The sequence below is a fragment of the Mandrillus leucophaeus genome, unplaced genomic scaffold (genome assembly GCF_000951045.1).
Source record: "Mandrillus leucophaeus isolate KB7577 unplaced genomic scaffold, Mleu.le_1.0 Scaffold1181, whole genome shotgun sequence".
Classification (NCBI taxonomy): domain Eukaryota; kingdom Metazoa; phylum Chordata; class Mammalia; order Primates; family Cercopithecidae; genus Mandrillus; species Mandrillus leucophaeus.
Window position 1 is genome coordinate 941699 of NW_012100110.1, and position 11455 is coordinate 953153.

Sequence of the window (11455 nt, forward strand, 5' to 3'; positions counted from 1 at the left end):
ATCCATAAATATTTCAGTTTATATTCAGTATATATCTAATTCATATATCCCCACAATATCATTGTACCAAAAAAAATTAGTGATAATTCTGTAATATTATTACTAATCAGTGTTCAAATTTTCCTGATTATATCTTAAACTTTTTTTTACAGTTGATTTATTCAAATCAGGACCTAAACAAGGTCTGTACATTGCATTTGGTTGATAAGTCTTTTAAGTCTCTTGTAATCTAATAGATGAGAGATATTTGAACATGTTTAAATGTTAAGGAAAAGGAGACACCAAAAATTTAGGAGAAAGAATGGATTATTGATGGATCAAAGTCACTGGGGAGATGGGAACAGAAAGGACAGTTGGGTCTGGGCGCGGTAGCTCAAGCATGTAATCCCAGTGCTTTGGGAGGCTGAGGTGGGCAGATCACCTGAGGTCAGAAGTTCAAGACCAGCCTGGCCAACATGGTGAAACCCCATCTCTACTAAAAATACAAAACTTGGCCAGGGATGGTGGCACGCGCCTGTAATCCCAGCTGCATGGGAGGCTGAGGCAGGAGAATCGCTTGAAGTTGGGAGGCAGTAGTTGCAGTGAGTCGTGATCGCGCCACTGCACTACAGCCTGGTCAGCAGAGGGAGATTCCGTCTCAAAAAAAAAAAAAAAGCGAAAGGACAGTTGGAAAATTTAGATATACACAGTAGGAATGTTTGTTCAATGAATGAATATGCCATGAACTTAGAATGTATGTGAATATTCTTGACAATCAATTATAAAATATGAAAATTGGAAGGGCCCTTGGAAATTATTCTTATTTTACAGATGGGAAAACAAGGATCTGTAGGTTTTCTTTTGATTAGAGGGAGATGTTTTGGCCCTAAAGTAGGGGAGACTGAATAGGAAAGGACACCTTAGGGATATAGGGGACTACTGCTGCTCCTCTCACACCTCCCCAGACCAATACTTTGGGAGACTGAGGCAGGTGGATCACCTGAGGTCAGAAGTTCAAGACCAGCCCGGCCAACATGGTGAAACCCCATTTCTACTAAAATATAAAAATTAGCTTGGTGTGGTGGCATGTGCCTGTAATCCCAGCTATTCAGGAGGCTGAGGCAGGAGAATCGCTTGAACCCAAAGGGTGGAGGTTACAGTGAGCTGAGATCATGCCATTGCACTGCAGCCTGGGTGACAAGAGTAACATTATGTCTAAAAGAAAAACATATATATATATATCTCCTTATACATTTAACCCTCAGAGCAACATCTTTTTATTCTTTAATTGGAAATATTATATTTGAGTTGAAGAAACATTATCATATACTTCAACCATTAATGTTTCTGTACCCAGTTCCTACCCTTTCCAGCTCTGTCATTTGCTCAAACAAATCTGTTTTATTTAAATCAAAAGGGATGCATATAGGCCTAGATCCTAGTTAGATACTTTTGATAAAGAGTCTTTAACCTTGTAATTTTATTGATTTCAACTTTTGTTTTTAAATTACTTTTATGAATGGTTTGCTTTTTTTTTTTTTCTTTCGAGATAGAGTCTTGCTCTGTCACCCAGGCTGGAGTGCAGCAGCGTGATCTCGGCTCCCTGCAACCTCCGCCTCCTGGGTTCAAGTGATTCTCCTGCCTCAGCCTCCAGAGTAGCAGGGATTACAGGGGCCTGCTACCACGCCTGGCTAATTTTTGTATTTTTAGTAGAGACGGGGTTTCACCATGTTGGTCAGGCTGGTCTTAAACACCTGACCTCAAGCAATCCACCCCCCTCAGCCTCCCAAAGTGCTGGGATTACAGGCGTGAGCACCATGCCCAGGCTTATTGATGGTTTTTCTTGTGGAAACATTATTTAATCAAAACAGATGAAAATATGTAGGGAGAGCTTTCTTTTACAAACATATTTTGTGCTGCTTTGTTTTATATTATAGGGTACAGAAATTTGTTGTTGTTTTCATGATGCACAATGTGACCTAATTTACCTAGGCTTACTCCTTTCTTAGTTCTTGTACTTGTACTTCTGTATTTCTCTGATTCATTGATATATTGACCACTTGTTCATTTCAGAATTTTCTCTGGACTTTGATACTGCAGTAACTTATTTTTCTCCTACTCATTTGATAGTTCATTGTTTTCTTTATTAACTCTTTTCCTTTAGCTCCTATTTCTGCCCCAAGATAAAAGTCTTTCTATATATTCTACCTGTCAGAGGTCTCATCTACTTCTGTAACTTTCAGCCATTTTCCCTCAGATATTTGTCTCTAGCCCTAGCCTCTCCCGTAATTCCAGACTTATATTTCCAGCTATCTTCTAGAAATCTCTACCTGGATATCTTCCCAAAATCTCAATTTCAACATATCTGAAACAAGACCTTACGTTTTTACCTGTAATCAGTCCCGTCATCTGATTTTTAAAAACAATTTATTGAGGTGAAATACACATAGTATAAAATTAACCCCTTTTTTGGGGGGAGGGGGGAGATAGAGTCTCACTTTGTCACCCAGGCTGGAGTGCAGTGGCATGATCAGGGCTCACTACAGCCTCAACCTCCTGGGTTCAAGTGATCCTCCTGCCTCAGCCCCCCAAGTAGCTGGGACTACAGGCACGTGCCACTACGCCCAGCTGATTTTTGTATTTTTTGTAGAGACGGGTTTCGCCTTATTGCCCAGGCTGGTCTCCAACTCCTGAGCTCAAGCTGTCAGCCCGCCTTGGCCCACTAAAATGCTAGGATTACAGGCGTGAGCCACCACACCCAGCCAAAATAACCATTTTAAAGTGAGCAATTCGGGGAGATTTTGTACATTCATAATGTTGTGCAACCACTACCTCTATCTAGTTCCAAAGCATTTCCATCACTCTAAAGTAAAACCTCTTATCCATCAAACAGTTTGTCTCCATTGCCCTGTCTTCCTAGCCCCTGGCAACCACCAACATGCATTCTGTTTCTATGGATTTATAGATATTTCATGTAAAAAGGAATCATATATGACCTTTGTGTCTGGCTTTTTTTCACTTAGGATAATGTTTTTGAGGTTCATCCAAGCTGTCACATGTATCAGTACTTCATTTTTATGGATGAATAATATTTTCTGTCTTTCATAAAACCAATGACACTGTATTTATTAACTTTTTTTAATGAGTCTAGAGTTTAAAAGACAGTTTCTTAGGTGAAATTAAGTGATTTAGAAGGGAAAGAGAAAATAACAGAGATAGTATCTTAGAATAAGCTTCTAGTCGACAGTATATAGCTAACTTATTGATGAATAATATTTTCTGTTGTGTGTATATACCACAGTTTATTTATTCATTCATCTAAGTGCTGTTTCCACTATTGTGAATAGTGTGCTTCCGTGAACGTAGGTGTACATGTACTTGTTAGAGTACCTGTTTTCAATTCCTTGCTTTGATTGTCCTTCATCAGTTTATGATACTGTGTTCTTTTAGTCACTTGGGTTTAAAAACTGCATGGCACATAGTAGGTGCTAAATATATGTTAGTTGAATGGATTTGTTAAATTATTGTGTTGAATTAGTTATCATTCTCTTCTTTCCCCTTTACCTCTTCTGTCTAATCACATATTAACTCAATTATAGACTTAACTCAGCCACGAATTGTATGACATTGGGCAAAACACAACTATATGCTTAGTTTTATATGCCTAGTCTTCTGTAGACCTGTACAGGACCTCTACTTACTCAGTCTTCTGTAAAATGACTTTCTTGAACCACAAACATAAAGCCAAAGACAACCTGGGAAATACATCTTCACTTACAACCGTGGGCAAATATGAATTGCTCCTTGGAATTGATAAGCAACCTAGAGAAAAATCAGCGGTCAGTTTACATTAAAAGAAATTAAAATGACCCTCAAGCATATGAAAATATGTTCAAATATACATATAAAAGTCATGCAAATTAAAACTATGCTAAGATTTTTTTTCCCACCTATCGCCTCATTTTGTTGGTGAGGCCGTGGATAAATAAGTTTTTTCATACTCTGCTCCTAGGATAGTTATCTAAATTGCAAATGCATATACCCTTTGACCAGGCAATTCCATTTCTGGTAATTTATCCTAAAGATAAGCCTGCACAAGTAAGAAGTGATATATGTAGAAGTTTTTTATGGCAGCAATATTTACAAAAACAAGGTTGAAAGCAACCCAAATGCCCATCAATAGGAATCTGGTTTAAAAAATGTGGTACATTTATACAATGGAAAACTAGGAAACTGTGAAAAGAATGGCGATGGTGTCTGTCTATTAAAATGGAAATACCTTCAAGATGTATTGTTAAGTGAATAAGAGATGGGTTAAAAATAAGACTATGTAAAATTAAGACTATAAATTGCAAAGAAAATTAAAAAATAAAATAAACAATACCAGGTGTCGTGACTTATGCCTATAATCCCAGCACTTTGGGAGACCAAAACAGGAGGATTGTTTGCATTAGCCAGGAGTTTGAGACCGGTCTGGGCAACAAAGCAAGAGCCTGTCTCTACAAAAAAAAAAAAAAAAAATTTTAAAATTAGCTGGGCAAGGCCACGTGCACCTGTAATCCCAGCTTCTCAGGAGGTCAAGTCTGGAGAATCAGCTTGAGCCTAGGCGTTTGAGGCTGTAGTAAGCTATGATTGTGCCACTACACTCTAGCCTGGACAACAGAGTGAGTCCTTGTCTCTAAAAAAAAAAAAAAAGAGAGAAATAAACAAACCAACAAAAAAACACCAAAAAGATTAAGAATGTAAAACCTTTCTAAAGACATATAAGAAACTAATAAAATGATTTATCCAGAGCGAAGGTAGAGGAAGGAATGGGGCAGATTAGAGCAGAGGTGGGAGAAAGCTTTTATTATGTACCTTTTTGTATTATTTTTTGAACCATCTGAATGCATTTTATGCAAAAATTTTAAGGTAAAAGTAAGTTATTTCTAAAATGATGGCAGCAAAAAGGTTAATAGAAATAGATATGTTTGAGCAAGACTGGGAAATGGCAGAAAATTCCAAGGGAAAGATATAGACATAAGGTAACTGCAAGTTTACAAAGGATATAATGCCATAGGCAACAAGCACCAGACAAATTACTCTAGTGCAAAGAAAAGTAATTAAACTGTGCAGCAACATTTAAACAGCTGAAGCATAAGTAAAATATTAGCACAGGAAAAGAGGCAGTAGAAGAATTAGATTTTATGTTTAACACATTAAAATGAAAAGATTTTAATTAAAGCTGTTATTTAGAGCTACAAAATATTTTAAATGAAGAATCTATATTATAAATCGCCTCCATTCTTTGTACATTCTCAACCTCTATTTCAGTCCTTCTATAAAGCCAACACATATACATTCCATCCATGTCAAGAAAAGTCATTTTTTTATCTTGGTGACTTACATGGTACAGCATATGTATGAAAACAACTTTAGATCTGGGATTTGACTGTGTTATGTAAATGAACTAATATTGTTAAAGTGACAGTAGAACTCCCATAATCTTGTCTGAAGGTAACAGACTGCCATGTTTCAAATATTGTCATTGTTTTTCTTCAACTCTTTTTGTTATGTAGATAAGACATGTTCATTGCAGCCAAAAAAAAAAAAAATTGGGTTCTGTGCCATTACTCATACCTTTTGCTTTAGTTAGTTAAACATTTTCAGTGGATACTACTAGGCATCTCTGTGGCTGTATCCACTCATTAGTCCATTTTAAAACAATTTAATAAGTGCCCATTCTACCACAAGCTATGTAGCAAATGGGTATCTGAAGAGTAAGCAATTAGTGATAGTTTGTGAGTTTTTGGCTGTTGGTATGCTTCCGAAAGAAGGCACCAAAAGACATTTGTGATGCCCACATTACTTAGAAATGTAGGAAAATCTTAGTATTTGAAACTCTTATGTCCTAGAATCTTTTTTTTTTTTTTTTTTTGAGACGGAGTCTCGCTCTGTCGCCCAGGCTGGAGTGCAGTGGCTGGATCTCCACTCACTGCAAGCTCCGCCTCCCGGGTTCACGCCATTCTCCTGCCTCAGACTCCCGTGTAGCTGGGACTACAGGCGCCCGCCACCGCGCCCGGCTAATTTTTGTATTTTTAGTAGAGACGGCGTTTCACCGTGTTAGTCAGGATGGTCTCGATCTCCTGACCTCGTGATCCGCCCGTCTCGGCCTCCCAAAGTGCTGGGATTACAGGCGTGAGTCACCGCGCCCGGCCTGTCCTAGAATCTTAAGAAACCTCTGGATTGAGGTGGTGATGTTAGGCAGCTCTTGCAGTTGACTTCAGTGCTGGCTAGGCTACTTTCTCCAAGCAGTGAGAAAGTCCTGAAGAGTCTTGCTTCATTTTATTCCAACTTCTGGAGTTTTTAAACCAGTATTGTTTGTCTTCTTACATGTATGTAGAAACTATCTCTAAACGTATCCTCTCATTTTCCAGTTTAGAAGCTGCTTTCGAATATTTAGGATCTTACTTTCAAATTAGTATTCCAGTCAAAACCAGAGTTGAAGGCCGGGCGCGGTGGCTCAAGCCTGTAATCCCAGCACTTTGGGAGGCCGAGACGGGCGGATCACGAGGTCAGGAGATCGAGACCATCCTGGCTAACACGGTGAAACCCCGTCTCTACTAAAAAATACAAAAAACTAGCCAGGCGAGGTGGCGGGTGCCTGTAGTCCCAGCTACTCGGGAGGCTGAGGCAGGAGAACAGCGGGAACCCGGGAGGCGGAGCTTGCAGTGAGCCGAGATCGCGCCACTGCACTCCAGCCTGGGCGACAGAGCGGGACTCCGACTCAAAAATAAAACAAAACAAACAAACAAAAAACCAGAGTTGAAATGAAAACCTGTCTGTCCTTTAACACTTTGATTATAGTTTAAGTACTTCTGTTTACATGGGTAAAATTTATAGTCACAAGGAATAACATGTCAGCACATTCTGATTGAAATCGCAACTTTGAATTTTTCTAACATGGTTCTAGTATGAAAAAAAAAACTTCATTTAGCTTCATAGTAGCTTCATAGCAGTTGGAATAGTTGTATATTATGTGTTTTCTATATAAATAAACTGAGGTATAGTTTGAAAAAGTTCTTCAAGGTCACCTTGTCACTTGCAGAGTGACGAATTATCCTGATTTTCTGATTCTCATCTTAATGTTCCTCATACTGCTGCACTGGGAGAAAATTTACATACTTTGCTAAAGGTTCCTTTCTCAGACTTCTTGTTCTTCTGGTCATGAGTAATTCCCAGATCCAGTTTTCCTGTCAAACCTCCAAAGAAGTACTGAAGGGTTTCTGTCTCATAGGTCAGAACTCAGGATTTGAACCCAAAGCTTCTTTCCTTAAATCCAGTGTTTTTTCTTTTTGATAGCTCTCAAACACAGTAGAGCAGCCTTGAAGATTTCGTTTTAAAATCTACATGGCTGTGGAATTTTGTTTGAAATATGATTATGTTTCCTACAATCATATTCATTTTCTAATCATCTTCATCTCTTCTCTGACTCCCATTTTTACCAAGTCATGAAAATACAAGCATCTGCTTTCCATGAATAGATTCAGAGATCTAACAAGCCTAGATTCCCATGGAAACCAATCAAAAACTAAAAGGAAAAGAAAGAGTATATATTGAATTTCCATGAAACCTACAGCTTGTTTTTCATTAGACTCATGCTGGTTTCTTTTAAACTCTGGGCACAGGGCCAGCGAATATTTTTATGACTGGTAAAAAGGGACTTCAAATCCATTTACTTTCGTTTAACCTTTTAAAAATTAATTTTGTATATACCATAAATTCTAAAGAAAATTTGAGCATTAATTTTCTAATTACCTTATGTCATGGGGTCATATTTGTTTACATAATTTCCTCTTGTTTTGTTTTTTTCCTACTCATAGTTTATAACTCAAAAAAAGGATGAGAGGGAATCCGGACGATTATTATTCCTATAGTATGAATATTGTCAACTCTTGGGCACAACATTTTTCCTATGACAAATCATAGGACCAATAAAGGAGGTCTCTTGTACCTCCTTTAGCTGTTAAGCTTTTACAAGGTGCAGATGATCATTTACAAATATGACAACAGATTATAACTAAAATGCCAAAGTGAGGGGGATTAAGAGAACCAGGGAGGGGGTACCTGGGGAGGAAAGGTTGTAATTTTAGGTTAAGCAATCAAAATAGTATTCATTGAGATGGTGACATTTGAAGCAAGACTTAAAGGAGGTGAGAAAGTTAGCCATGTGAACAGCTGAGGGAAGAGCATTCATTCCAGGCAGAAGGAGCAGTCAGAACAAAGGCCTTCAGATGGGAGCATGCATAGAATTTTTGCAAAATAACAAGAAAATTAGTATAAATTAGTCTTCATGCCTGTAATCCCGGCACTTTGGGAGACCAAGGCGGGAGATGACTTGAGCCCAGGAGTTTGAGACCAGCCTGGGCAACATAGGGAGACTCCATCTCTACAAAAAAAATTTTAAAAATTGGCCAGTCATGGTGGTGCATGCCTGTGGTCCTAGCCACTTGGGGGACTGAGATGGGAGTATCACTTGAGCCCAGGAAGTTGAGGCTGCAGTAAGCCATGATCACACCACTGCATTCCAGCCTGGACAACAGAGTGAGACACTGTCTGAAATAATAATAATAAATATATATATGCCTTATAATGAATGACCAAAAGGAAAGCGGTAGGAGATGAGGAAAGAGAAAGAATGGTAGCCTGATCCTGTAGGGCCTTATAGGCCATTGTCAAGAATGTATTTTCACTCTGAATGAGATGAGAAGGGTTTGAGCAAAGGAGTGACATCGTCTGACTTATGTATTTATAAAAGAATCATTCTGGCCAAGTGAAGAAATTTTCTTCCAGTTTTAGTACTATCTGTTCCTTCACCCATTCTTCATATAATATGCTTTCAAGTCTCCTCATCCTGATCGCTTTCACCAGATATGCACATATTTGTCTAAATTCCCTTGAAAATGTGATACTTACAACAGAATACAATGCCAGTCTGATGAGCTCAGAGTGTTACATGACTATCACTGTTGACATTTTAGCAATGAAATACAGTTGATTCATATTTAAGATTTTTCAAATAAAGGCTCTAAATCTGCTTTATACTTACAACTGCCTAAACTACATCCTATATTAATATGGCTGTGGTTTTTGGACCCAAATGCAGCATCTTATTGTATCCACATTTTGAACTTTCCCAGACATACTTAGGTAAAATTGACCTTTCTATCCTTTGTTCCTCCAGTACCTTGTGTACTCAACCACTGTTATACCACCTATGATACTGAAATATATTTATTTGTTTACACATTTTATTTCTCCGCAGATGATGAGCATCTTAATATGGAAGAGTGTCTTAGTCATCTTTTTTATTTCCAATGTCTAGTAGTACTTAACGACACTCAATCAATGCTTGCTGAATTGAATTGGGTTCATCATGTAACCTAGCCAGGTCCTCTTGATTCTTAGTTGGCCATTCAGTATAGTTGTCGTCTCTCCCACTTATGAGTCACCAGGATTCTCATCCTAATCTTTGGTATTAAAATAGATCCTGCTTATAGAAAACCTTAATCATTGAAACACTAGTACTAAATAAACTTCACTAATTTAAAAAGTTGTTTTATTCTTTTACTATATTTGTCTAAATTATGTCATCAGTATTAACTCAGCCTCTCGAAAAATGTTATATAATCTATCAGAATCCACTTGTTCACCTTTCCAATTCTGATGGGTATGTCATTCATTTATTTTTTCATTTATTTGTTCAACAGATAAATTTTTAGTATTTAATATGTATCAGGCATTACACTATATCTCAAAGTATTTTAAATTCAACCTGTGTCTAAATATGTGGTGTTTTAGATTTTATAATAGTAAAATTAACATTTCACCAACATAACTACTCATTTTCAGGCAGTTTATTAGACATATACTCATAGTTTATCTTAATTATAGATTTCAGAAGACATGGTTTGGGTCCTTTTATTCAAGTCTTTCCTGTCACTTTGTCATTCATCTCTTTTCAAGTCATTTTCTTTTAAGGAATTTGGGCTAAAATATTAGACTGTAGTTTGAAGTAATGACTGTAAATTTCATGTATGTAACTTTGGTTATTTCAGTGTTGTACAGATTGTAAACTAAGTGTGTGTGTATGTGTGTGTGTATGCATTCAGGTGCACACAGGTGCATGCTTTAAATTGTTATTTAATTGAATTGTAAGGCTTATACATATTATAAAATGTTAAAGATACCAAGAAGGTTTGCAGTGAAGAATCTGGGTGTAAGGAAAACTTTCTATCTGTGAGTCAAAATACAGAAGTGATAGGAAAAAGATTAATAAATATGACTACATAGTGATAAGAAAGACTTTTTCCTTCCAGAAAATGTGGCAAGGAAAGTTAAAAAAAAAAATGACAAATTGGAAACAATATTTGGAAATTATATCATTATCAAAGGTTTAATACTCCTCATATATAAAGTAGAGAAGAAAAAGACCAATGACCCTATAAAAATGAGCAAGAGTATATCTAGATAGTTCACAGAAAATATGCTCAATGTTGTTCATCATAAAAGAAATAAAAATTAAAATCACAAAGACATAACATGCTTCATGTCTCAGATTGGCAAAACTCCGAAAGTTTGACAACATGTTCTGATGGCAAAACTGTAGGGAAATGAGCATTCACATATTCCTGAATCAAATGGAAATGGTTTCCTTAGCCTGTTTTGTGTTGCAACAACAGACTACCACAGACTGGGTAATTTATAAGGAAGGAAATTTATTTCCCCCAATTCTGGAGACTGGGAAGTCCAATATCAAGGTATCAGCATCTGCTGGGGGACTTCAAGCTGTGTCATCCCACAGTGGAAAGTAGAAGGGCAAAAGAGGGCAAGAACAAGTGAAGGAAAAGGGGGACCAAACTCACTTTTATCAGGAACCTACTCCCATGAAAACAGCAGTAATCCATTCATAAGGGCAGAGCCCCTATGGCCTAATCACCTGTTAGGGATCCCACCTCGATACTGACATAACGACGATTAAATTTCAACGTGAATTTTGGAGGGACATTCAAACCATAGCATTGGTACAACCCTTATGGAGGGAAACATAACAATATCCAGCAAAATTAACCAGAATGTGCATTTACCTTTGATCTAACATTGTCACTTCTGGGAATCTATTCTATACACGTGGTAAAAATAAGAAATGTATGCACAAGGTTATTTAATTGCAGCATTATTTGTAGTAAAGCTTGAAAGCAAATGCACTTTTTTTGTTGTTGTTTTTTTGAGACAGGATCTCACTGTGTGACCCAGACTGACGTGCAGTGGCACGATCATGGCTCACTGCAGCCTCGACCTTTTTAGGCTAAGGGAATCCTCCTACCTCAGGCTCCTGAGTAGCTGGGATTATAGATGTGTGCCACCGCAACTGGCTAATTTTTTTTTTTTTTTTTTTGGTAGAGATGGAGTCTCACTCTGTTGCCCAGGCTGGAGT

General features: G+C 37.5%; 1 protein-coding gene and 1 long non-coding RNA gene across 2 annotated transcripts in view; both read left to right on the forward strand.

The window, feature by feature from the left end:
* Nucleotides 1-11455, forward strand: part of LOC105528519 (inversin-like) — a gene marked incomplete at its 3' end in the record, with an annotated part of 125518 nt that overhangs the window by 39127 nt on the left and 74936 nt on the right. The window lies entirely within an intron of this gene.
* The window catches only part of LOC105528496, a 13633-nt gene continuing 2571 nt past the window's right edge, over nt 394-11455 (forward strand). The window contains exon 1 of the long non-coding RNA XR_001004362.1: nt 394-426. This is a non-coding gene — a long non-coding RNA (uncharacterized LOC105528496). The remainder of the gene's footprint in view (nt 427-11455) is intronic.